The 10171-nt window shown below is 41.7% G+C and overlaps 1 non-coding gene across 1 annotated transcript; it reads left to right on the top strand.

The window, feature by feature from the left end:
• Positions 1 to 8384: 8384 nt before the first annotated feature.
• On the top strand, positions 8385 to 8491 carry LOC141722329 (small nucleolar RNA R71). The gene has a single exon (XR_012575350.1). It is a non-coding gene; the product is annotated as a small nucleolar RNA R71 (small nucleolar RNA).
• Positions 8492 to 10171: the final 1680 nt, after the last annotated feature.

A 10171-nucleotide genomic window follows, 5' to 3' on the forward strand; every position in this document is an offset into this window, starting at 1 on the left:
CAAGAGATTAACACCCTATCTTATATGTTCGCGACGCACATAAGACAAATACGCACAACCAATACTAGATATCATGCAATTATCACACACTAAAGTATTAAACAATTAACTAAAGAATTTCATAATAAATCCGTTGCAACCCCATGATCACGATTAGCCCATAATAGAACTTATCGCCATCATGGGTTCATATGAAATCATGATAAACAACACAAGAAAATAATAACTAAACTAATTATATTAAAACAGAGTACGTAACAAGAGTAAATAAGTCAAAGCAAGAAAACTAGCATCCAACGTTACAACGAAACAAGAATCACAAGAATATATGCTTCCTCTTCGTTGCGGTGTGCTAAATTGGTCTTCTTCCTTATCTCCTTCGCTTCTTGCGCAAAACACAATCTAAAACATAATATCCTTTTTTCTCTCTGTGAAAACGTCTCAAATCTACTTATATAATAGTCCCATAAAACTCAGATTACATAGAAGTTGGAAGCCAAACAGAAGTAGAAGTCTAAAATAATTTATCCTTTTCCCCGACCCTGCGCGGCCGCTCAGCATTTCTGCGCGGGCGCGCAAGGCTGCTGCGCGGCCGCTCAGCATTACTGCGCGGGCGCGCAGGACCCTACTGGAAAAAATCCAGGTTTGCTCCGTTTCTTCACCGTAATCTGCCCGTTCTTTTCCTCTCGCAATGGTGAACACATGCCAAGGCTTATTCTTGATGATTCCTCCTCCGAAATGCAACTAATACCCTGAAATGCATAAACACTAGAAAAACGCATCAAATACACAAAATACTTGATTTCAAGACACCAATTTAAGCCATTTTAAGACGTTCTAAGTGGTATAAAATGCCACTTATCACACCCCCAAACTTAAATCGATGCTTGTCCTCAAGCGTCACAGACTCAAAACAAATAAAAATATGCATGAATGCAATCTATATGAAAATGCAACGATCCCCCTTACTACAATTAACCAACCAAATTGTCACATCTCAACAAATGCAGTTAGACAACTAAAGATCAATAAACTCATGCAAACGGACATACAGCCAGAAACGTGGTGTGTGCAAATGCTTAACAGATATGCTTCGGAACTAGACCAATTACTATGACTAGACTATCTTCAAGGCAATCCTACGATTATACAAAGAATAAAAATTCTAGGCACAAAGTGATATACAACACTACAAGAACTCTGGAGCTTACTACGGAATTGTGCTTTTTATTTACAACTCAAATGCTTATTTGACCGTGCAATGAGTGAGGTCCACAAAAGACTTATACAATGGTATCCATATAACGAGCGTTAGGTTAGCGGATCCCAGACTCTAAAAGCCTTAGGTCACTAGGCACAAAGTCCCCTAAGAACTTAATAACTCGAATACCAAAGAGCCCACTCTTGATCAATTATGCAATTTTTTTTTTTTTAATTTTTTTTTTCTTTTCTGAGCAAGTGCGTTTCGCTCCATCTTGCTCAACCCTAGACTACTCGCATAACATGCGAGCCGGCTACTAGCCATTTGACGCCTAGCCACAACTAGCAACAAATTCCATTTTTACTCCATTTTTTTTTCTTTTTCATGCCTTTACCACTAAGAACCTATTATCAAATTCTAAGCATAATAAATAGATTATCCTCGAAAATAATCAGATCATAACAACAATCTAGCCCTTAAGCATTCTCTAAGACTTAGTGAAAATACAAGTGCTTCTAGCATGCATATCAACCTACACAACTTAATATCACTTTAATGCTATCACTACACTCGCATCAATATCACAATTCAGTCGATAAATCATTGCAAAAGGGATCATGGTATATGCATGAGCTATATGATATGACAAACAAATAAAGCTATATAAAAAAACTATATGGCAAAAATTATGCAACTATATGAACTAACTATCATGAATATGCAGCTATATGACACACACAAAATATTCCTTAACTACCACCCCCAAACTTAAAATCTTCACTATCCCCAGTGAAGGTAGTAGAAAGGAACACAGGGTATACCTACTCGGAGTCATCATCATCATCACCCTCAGTGGGTGGAGTATCAGGCGGCGGGTATGCAGAGTCCTCACCAAAAACTGGCCACTGGATATCAGCTCCAAGGCCTCGAAAAGCAGTCCCTAATGCAAGAGTGAGCTCCTGAGCAAACCTGCTCTGCGTCTCATACATGGCATCCATCCGCCGTGAAAGCCTCCTATACTGGGCATCACCCATCCCAGCACCCTCCTGAGCTCTCGAAGAACCAGCCTCACCACGCCCTGGCCTAGCCATAGTAGCACCTCGTGCTGGACGCCCTCCTGGAAGATGATAACCCAGCCCATGCTCCTCAGGCTCACCACCGGTCCACTCCTGCATCCCATTCAGAGTGCCAGAATATATCGGAGCTGCTGGCAACTGCAACTGCTCATGAGCCGGCCAGTTCACTCCTACTGCTCGGCATAGCTTCGTAACCGTGGATACATAAGGGATGTTCATATGCTTTGCTCCCCTCAAAAACTTCAGAATTCCTTGGTAGATAAACTCACCAAGGTCCACATAGTATTCTTCATTTAGAATTCCCCACAACAACTGTGCTCTCTCAACTGTGACCTCGTGTGCATATGAAGAAGGCAAAATATTAGCACATATAAATGTATTCCATGCACGGGCATACCTGTTCATGGCGATCGCCGGAAAGTGACGATACTCATTATTGGTTGGACTGCGGTTCCAAACTGTGCCCGGTCGACAGAGAGTCGCACAAATCAAATCTAAGTCAAAATCCTCAGCAGTCTTTTCATTCCAGTTCTCCTCCTCGGGCTTCCTCTCTCGCTGTCCAATCACACGGCGAATCGCCGCAGGATGATAATCAACCGTCAGCCCACGAACTACAGAAAACCCATTCTTTTCAGCCTTCGCATTCGCGTAGAACTCGCGAACAACACTCATCGGTACTGCTTCGGGTGACTCACAAAAAGCTATCCACCCCTTCTCTGCAATCATGGGCAACAAATCACCATCCCTCCCTGATGGTAAAAACCCCCTCTCCTTCAGAATCGGCTTCCCCAACAGCCTAGTGTACTCCTCCTCCGCAGCTCTGTCAGTTAACCGAGGCCTTGCAGCAGTACCCCTTGATGAATCAGCAGTAGGAACTGTGCTGCTGCTGTCAATAGTGCGTGCTCTCTTGGGTGCCATTGATTTGTGAATAAAAGTGTGTAAGAACTGATTTTTGATGTTTATGAGAGGGTTTAAGTGTAGGAAGTTTGTGGGAGATATGTAGGATAGGTGTATGTATATATAGGGTGTGGACTAGGTTAAATTAGATTAGGAGTGGGGTTGAGGGATAAAATCATGGGGTAATGGGAAAAGAATTCGTGGGTTTAGGTTCTGTGATGGGTTTTTTGTGTTTTTGTTTTGTTTTTTTTTTTCTGAACTGCAAAAAATTTTCAGGAACTCGACCCCTGCGCGGCCGCTCAGCATTTCTGCGCGGGCGCGCAGAGGGTCTCTGGAATTTTTTTTTTTCAGCCCCTGTTTTCTGATTTTTTTGTGTTTTTGGATAGGTTATTAACTTCTAAGGGTTCCTGTAACAACAATTCATAGGTTGTCTCCCACGCAGCGCTTTCTTTTTCGTCATTAGCTTGACGTTCCGTACCTTTCTCAAGTAGTCAACAAAACGGCACTAACCACCTCTCGGTTTGCCATGTCCCCATAGTAGTGCTTCAACCGCTGACCGTTAACCTTGAATGCTTGGTCCGAATCATTCTCAAAAATTTCCACCGCTCCATGTGGAAACACAGTTTTGACAATAAAAGGTCCAGACCACCTTGATTTCAACTTCCCAGGAAAAAGTCGGAGCCGAGAGTTGAATAACAGAACTTGTTGCCCTGGCACAAATAACTTAGGATGTAGCTTCCTATCGTGCCACCTCTTCACCTTTTCCTTATACATTTTGTTATTCTGGTACGCTTGAAGTCGAAATTCATCAAGTTCATTAAGCTGAAGCATTCTTTTCTTACCAGCTGCATCTAAATCCAGGTTCAATTTCTTCAATGCCCAGTAGGCCTTATGCTCAAGCTCCTCCGGTAGATGACATCCCTTACCGTACACCAACTGAAACGGTGACATCCCAAGTGGAGTTTTGTATGCTTTCTGTAAGCCCAAACAGCTTCATCGAGCTTTAAAGACCAATCCTTCCTTGACGGACAAACAACCTTCTCTAGAATGCGCTTTATCTCTCTGTTAGACACTTCCGCTTGACCATTTGTTTGCGGATGATAGGCAGTAGCTACTCAATGATTCACATTATAACGCTGCATCATTGAAGTGAACTTACGGTTGCAAAAATGCGATCCTTCATCACTTATGATTACCCGAGACGTTCCAAACCTTGTGAAAATTTGCTTATAAAGAAAATTTAGCACTGCCTTTGCATCATTTGTCGGTAAAGCTTTAACTTCGACCCATTTTGAGACATAATCGACTGCCAGCAAGATGTACTGATTATTGCAAGACGAGATAAAAGGCCCCATGAAATCGATTCCCCATACATCAAAGACCTCGACTTCAAGCATCACATTTAATGGCATCTCATCCTTCCTTGACAAATTTCCCACTCTTTGGCAACGATCACACCTTAAAACAAACTGATGAGCATCCTTGAACAAAGTAGGCCAGAAAAAACCTACTTGCAGAATACGAGCTGCCGTCTTCTCACCTCCATAGTGTCCACCATAAACCGTGGAATGGCAGTCTCGTAATATCCCCTCCGTCTCACAGAACGGGATACATCTCCTGATGATCTGATCAGCTCCCTGTCTAAACAAATATGGTTCATCCCACATATACCACTTCACCTCGTGCAGAAACTTCTTCTTTTGAGCGGATGTCAAATTAAGCGGCATTATATTGCTGACAAGATAGTTTACAATATCCGCAAACCATGGTTCTTCCTCCTGAATTGCAAACAACTACTCATCCGGAAAAGATTCATTGATTAACGTCCTATCTTGTGAAGTAGAATTGGGATTCTCCAACCTAGAGAGATGGTCAGCTACTTGATTCTCGGTACCTTTTCTATCTTTGATCTCTAACTCAAATTCCTGAAGTAAAAGCACCCAACGAATGAGTCTCGGCTTCGAATCCTTCTTAGAAACCAGATAGCGAATAGCTGCATGATCAGTGAATACTGTTACTTTCGTACCAAGCAGATAAGATCGAAATTTCTCAAAGCCAAAGACTATAGCCAAAAGCTCCTTCTCAGTAGTGGTGTAGTTCAATTGGGCCCCATTTAAAGTCTTACTCGCATAGTAGACCACATGGAAGAGATTTTTCTTGCGCTATCCCAGAACTGCACCTACCGCATAGTCACTCGCATCACACATCATCTCAAACGGTTCTGTCCAATCTGGTGCTGTAATAACTGGTGCCATGATCAAACTCTCCTTGAGAGTCTCGAATGCTGCCAAACATTCATCATCAAATTTGAAAGGCACATCTTTCTCAAGTAAATTGCACAACGGCTTAGATATCTTTGAAAAGTCCTTGATGAATCACCGATAAAAACCCGCATGACCGAGAAAACTACGGATTCCTTTCACCGAATTAGGTGGGGGAAGATTTTCAATGACTCCCACCTTGGCCTTGTCCACCTCCAGACCTTTTCTAGAGACCTTATGCCCAAGGATAATGCCTTCACGCACCATAAAATGACATTTCTCCCAATTAAGCACCAAATTAGTTTCCACGCATCTTTTGAGTATGGCGCGCAGATTATTCAAACATTCATCATATGAGTGTCCAAAGACGGAGAAGTCATCCATGAACACTTCGACGTTATTTCCAATCATGTCAGAGAATATAGCTATCATACATCTCTGAAAAGTGGCCGGGGCGCCACATAACCCAAACGAAACTCTACGAAAAGCAAATGTGCCAAATGGACAAGTGAAGGTAGTCTTTTCCTGATCCTCTGGTGCAATACAAATCTGATTATACCCGGAATAACCATCCAGAAGACAAAAATACTCATGTCCCGCCAATCTGTCAAGCATTTGATCAATGAATGGGAGAGGGAAGTGATCCTTCCTTGTGGCTTTGTTCAATTTTCTATAATCCATGCATACTCTCCATCCTGTAACTGTTCGAGTAGGGATGAGCTCATTCTTTTCATTTGCGACCACAGTGATACCTCCTTTCTTAGGTACACATTGAACGGGGCTCACCCACGAGCTGTCAGAAATAGGATAAATGATGCCTGCATCTAGCCATTTCAGAATTTCTTTCTTCACCACCTCCTTCATGATCAGGTTCAGTCTTCGCTGCTGACCACAGTTGGCTTACTACCTTCCTTTAACAGAATTTTATACATACAATATGAAGGACTTATCCCCTTGATGTCTGCTATGGTCCATCCTATAGCCGATTTGAATTCTCTCAAAATCCTTAAGAGCTTGTCTTCCTCACTACCTGAAAGGTCAGCTGAAATAATAACAGGTAACGTAGATGAATCACCTAAAAAAGCATACCTCAAGTGTTCAGGTAATGGTTTGAGCTCCAAGGTAGGTGCTTCCTATATTGATGGTTTGAGCTTCCCTTCAGCATTCTTAAGGTCAGAAGTACCAAGAGATTCAAATGGTATGTCGAGCTTTCGCTTCCATGGAGAAGCGTTCAGATATTGTAATTGCTCGTTGCTATCTTCATCATCGCTGTCAAAATCCCCCACTAAGGCCTTTTCCAATACATCAGACATTAGCATGTGATCGAGTTCCGAAGTAACTGCGGAATCAATCACATCCACTTTTAAACACTCCTCATCTTCTGTAGGGAATTTCATTGCCTTGAATACGTTGAAGGTCACATCCTGATCTTGGACCCGCATAGTAAGTTCCCCTTTTTGCACATCTATCAAGGTACGGCCAGTAGCCAAGAAAGGCCTCCCCAAGATTATGAGAATCTTCTTATCTTCCTCAAAATCCAGAATAATAAAATCTGCAGAAAAGAAGAGCTTATCCACCTTGACGAGCACATCCTCAACTATGCCCCTTGGGTAAGTAATGGAACGGTCCGCCAATTGTAGCGACATGTATGTGGGTTTTGGATCAGGCAGATCCAGCTTTTTAAAGATCGACAAGGGCATTAGATTAATGCTTGCTCCCAAATCACAAAGGCACTTGTCAAAAGTTAGATTGCCAATGGTGCAAGGAATGGTGAAGCTTCCTGGATCTTTCAGTTTTGGTGGTAACTTTTGCTGCAGAACAGCGCTGCATTCTTCCGTGAGAGCAACGGTTTCAAGGTCATCCAATTTCACCTTCCTTGAAAGAATAGTCTTCATAAACTTCGCATAACTAGGCATTTGTTCCAGAGCCTCAGCGAAAGGTATATTGATGTGAAGTTTCTTGAACACCTCCAGAAACTTCCCGAACTGTCTATCCAGCTTTTGTTGCTGCAATCTCTTAGGAAAAGGTGGTGGAGGATAGAGCTGTTTCTCCCCTGTATTAGCCTCAGGCAGAGTGTGTTCAACAGTAGTCTTCTTTGGTTCCGCCACTTTCTCCTTTTGCTTAGATTCTTCATCTCTAACTTCAGCTTCGACTTCTTTTGCCTTTTCAGCATCAGCTACTTTTCCATACCTTAAGGTAATAGCCTTGACTTGCTCTTTAGCTTCCTTCCTGCCTGGTACTTCCGTGTCACTGGGAAGAGTGCCAGGTTGACGATTGAGCACTGCATTGGCTAATTGACCGATTTGATTTTCCAAGGTCTTGATAGAAACTGCCTGACTCTTGCACAACAGCTTAAGTTCCTCAAAATCAGCACTAGTAGGTGCAGCTGCACTTCCCTGTTGAGGATATGATTGCCTTGTAGCATACTGCTGTGGTTGCTGGAATCCAGGTGGGTTAAACTGTTTACTCACTCCTTGCTGATATGGTGGCTGAATAGCATTCTGATTATTTCCCCAGATGAAATTTGGATGATTTCTGTTGTTAGGATGATAGGTTGCTGGCACAGGCTGCTGTTGTCACTGATAATTATTCACATACTGAACAGATTGGTTGACAAGAGAACACTGATCCATAGCATGAGAACCTGCACAAAGCTCACAAACCATAGCTATTTGATTAACTCCATACGTAGCCAAAGAATCAACCTTCATTGATAGCGCTTGGAGCTGGGCTACAATAGCGGAGGCTGCATCAACTTCCAGAATACCTGTGCCTGACGTCATCCTCTGAGTTGGGTTTTGATGCTCGTTTGCAGCCATTGTCTCTATAAGATTATACGCCTCAGTATAGCTTTTAGCCCATAAGGCTCCTCCAGCTGCTGCATCGAGCATGGGCCGAGATTGGGCCCCCAAACCATTATAAAAACCAGTATTTACCATCCAATCCGGCATTCCATGATGTGGACATTTTCTCAACATTTCCTTGTAGCGTTCCCAAGCCTCGCACATAGATTCTGTAGGTTGCTGCGCAAACTGAGTAAGAGCACTCCTCATAGCAGCAGTCTTTGCCATTGGATAAAACTTCACCAGAAACTTTTGCGCAAGATCTTGCCACGTAGTGATGGACCCAGCTGGTTCAGAATGTAACCAGTCTTTAGCCTTATCCCTCAGTGAGAATGGGAAAAGCCTCAACTTGATAGCCTCATCAGTCACGCCATTATACTTAAAAGTGCTGCAGATCTCGACAAAATTCCTTATGTGCATGTTGGGGTCTTCAGTTGCCGCTCCTCCAAAAGAAACAGAATTCTGCACCTTCTGAATAGTGCCCGGCTTGATTTCAAAGGTGTTAGCTTGAATAGCCGGATGAAGGATGATTGACTGAATGTCATCAATTTTAGGCCGAGAAAAATCCATAAGAGCTGGATCAGCTTGAACAATATGATCTCCCATGTTTACTGGTTCTTTCTGCTCAGTTCCTGAATCCGAATCCTCAAAATCTAACTTCTCCGGAGTATCAAGAACTTCGTCTTTCTCCTCAGCTGTATCTAAGGTCCTCTTGCGAGCACGAGAACGAGTTTGCATAAACGCTTGCTAAAGTACCTGAAACACAACCGAAAAGAGTAATTAACTACTACGTCCTAATCACTGAGTCCTAATGACCAATGATGGTAAGTACATAAACTAAACAAATACGCCGAGTCCCCGGCAGCGGCGCCAAAAACTTGTTAGGGCGAAAACATGCACTAATATTCACGCAAGTATACGCGTTCACAAGTAATATAGAATACTTTCTAGTTCGTTCCCTCAGAGACTCAGACTAAGTTATTGTCTAATTAAACTCACTCAACAATGTATAATTACTTCTCAATGTTAAGATAACACTTAAAATTGTTGATTAAATATTAATTATAATTAACTACTTAATTAACTACTTAACTAACACTTCAATTTATCAATAATAAAACACTCATGAGATCACAACTTCATTATTACTTCCTTCTATAGCCATTGTTATTACCTTTAGCATATGACAGTGATGATATTAATCGAATAACACGGAACTGATAAAAGCCAACTTTCATTGTACTAATACCATTCTACCAAACATCCACAATTAAGATAGAAGTTGAATAGTCATCAATTATGTTGAGTTCCTATATGTCTACAGAAATTGACAACACAACGATTTAAGCACAAGTTATTCCTTTTGATTACATAGGGCAAATAAAATTGTTAGAGTTACCCACTAATCATGCACAACGTACATGAACCTATGCTAGCATGGCAAGTTCTAAATCTCAAGATCCACCGTCGCTTCACAAGAGATTAACACCCTATCTTATATGTTCGCGACGCACATAAGACGAATACGCACAACCAATACTAGATATCATGCAATTATCACACACTAAAGTATTAAACAATTAACTAAAGAATTTCATAATAAATCCGTTACAACCCCATGATCATGATTAGCCCATAATAGAACTTATCGCCATCATGGGTTCATATGAAATCATGATAAACAACACAAGAAAATAATAACTAAACTAATTATATTAAAACAGAGTACGTCACAAGAGTAAATAAGTCAAAGCAAGAAAACTAGCATCCAACGTTACAACGAAACAAGAATCACAAGAATATATGCTTCCTCTTCGTTGCGGTGTGCTAAATCGGTCTTCTTCCTTATCTCCTTCGCTTCTTGCGCAAAACACAATCTAAAACATAATCTCC

Source organism: Apium graveolens, chromosome 4 (genome assembly GCF_009905375.1).
Source record: "Apium graveolens cultivar Ventura chromosome 4, ASM990537v1, whole genome shotgun sequence".
Classification (NCBI taxonomy): Eukaryota; Viridiplantae; Streptophyta; class Magnoliopsida; order Apiales; family Apiaceae; genus Apium; species Apium graveolens.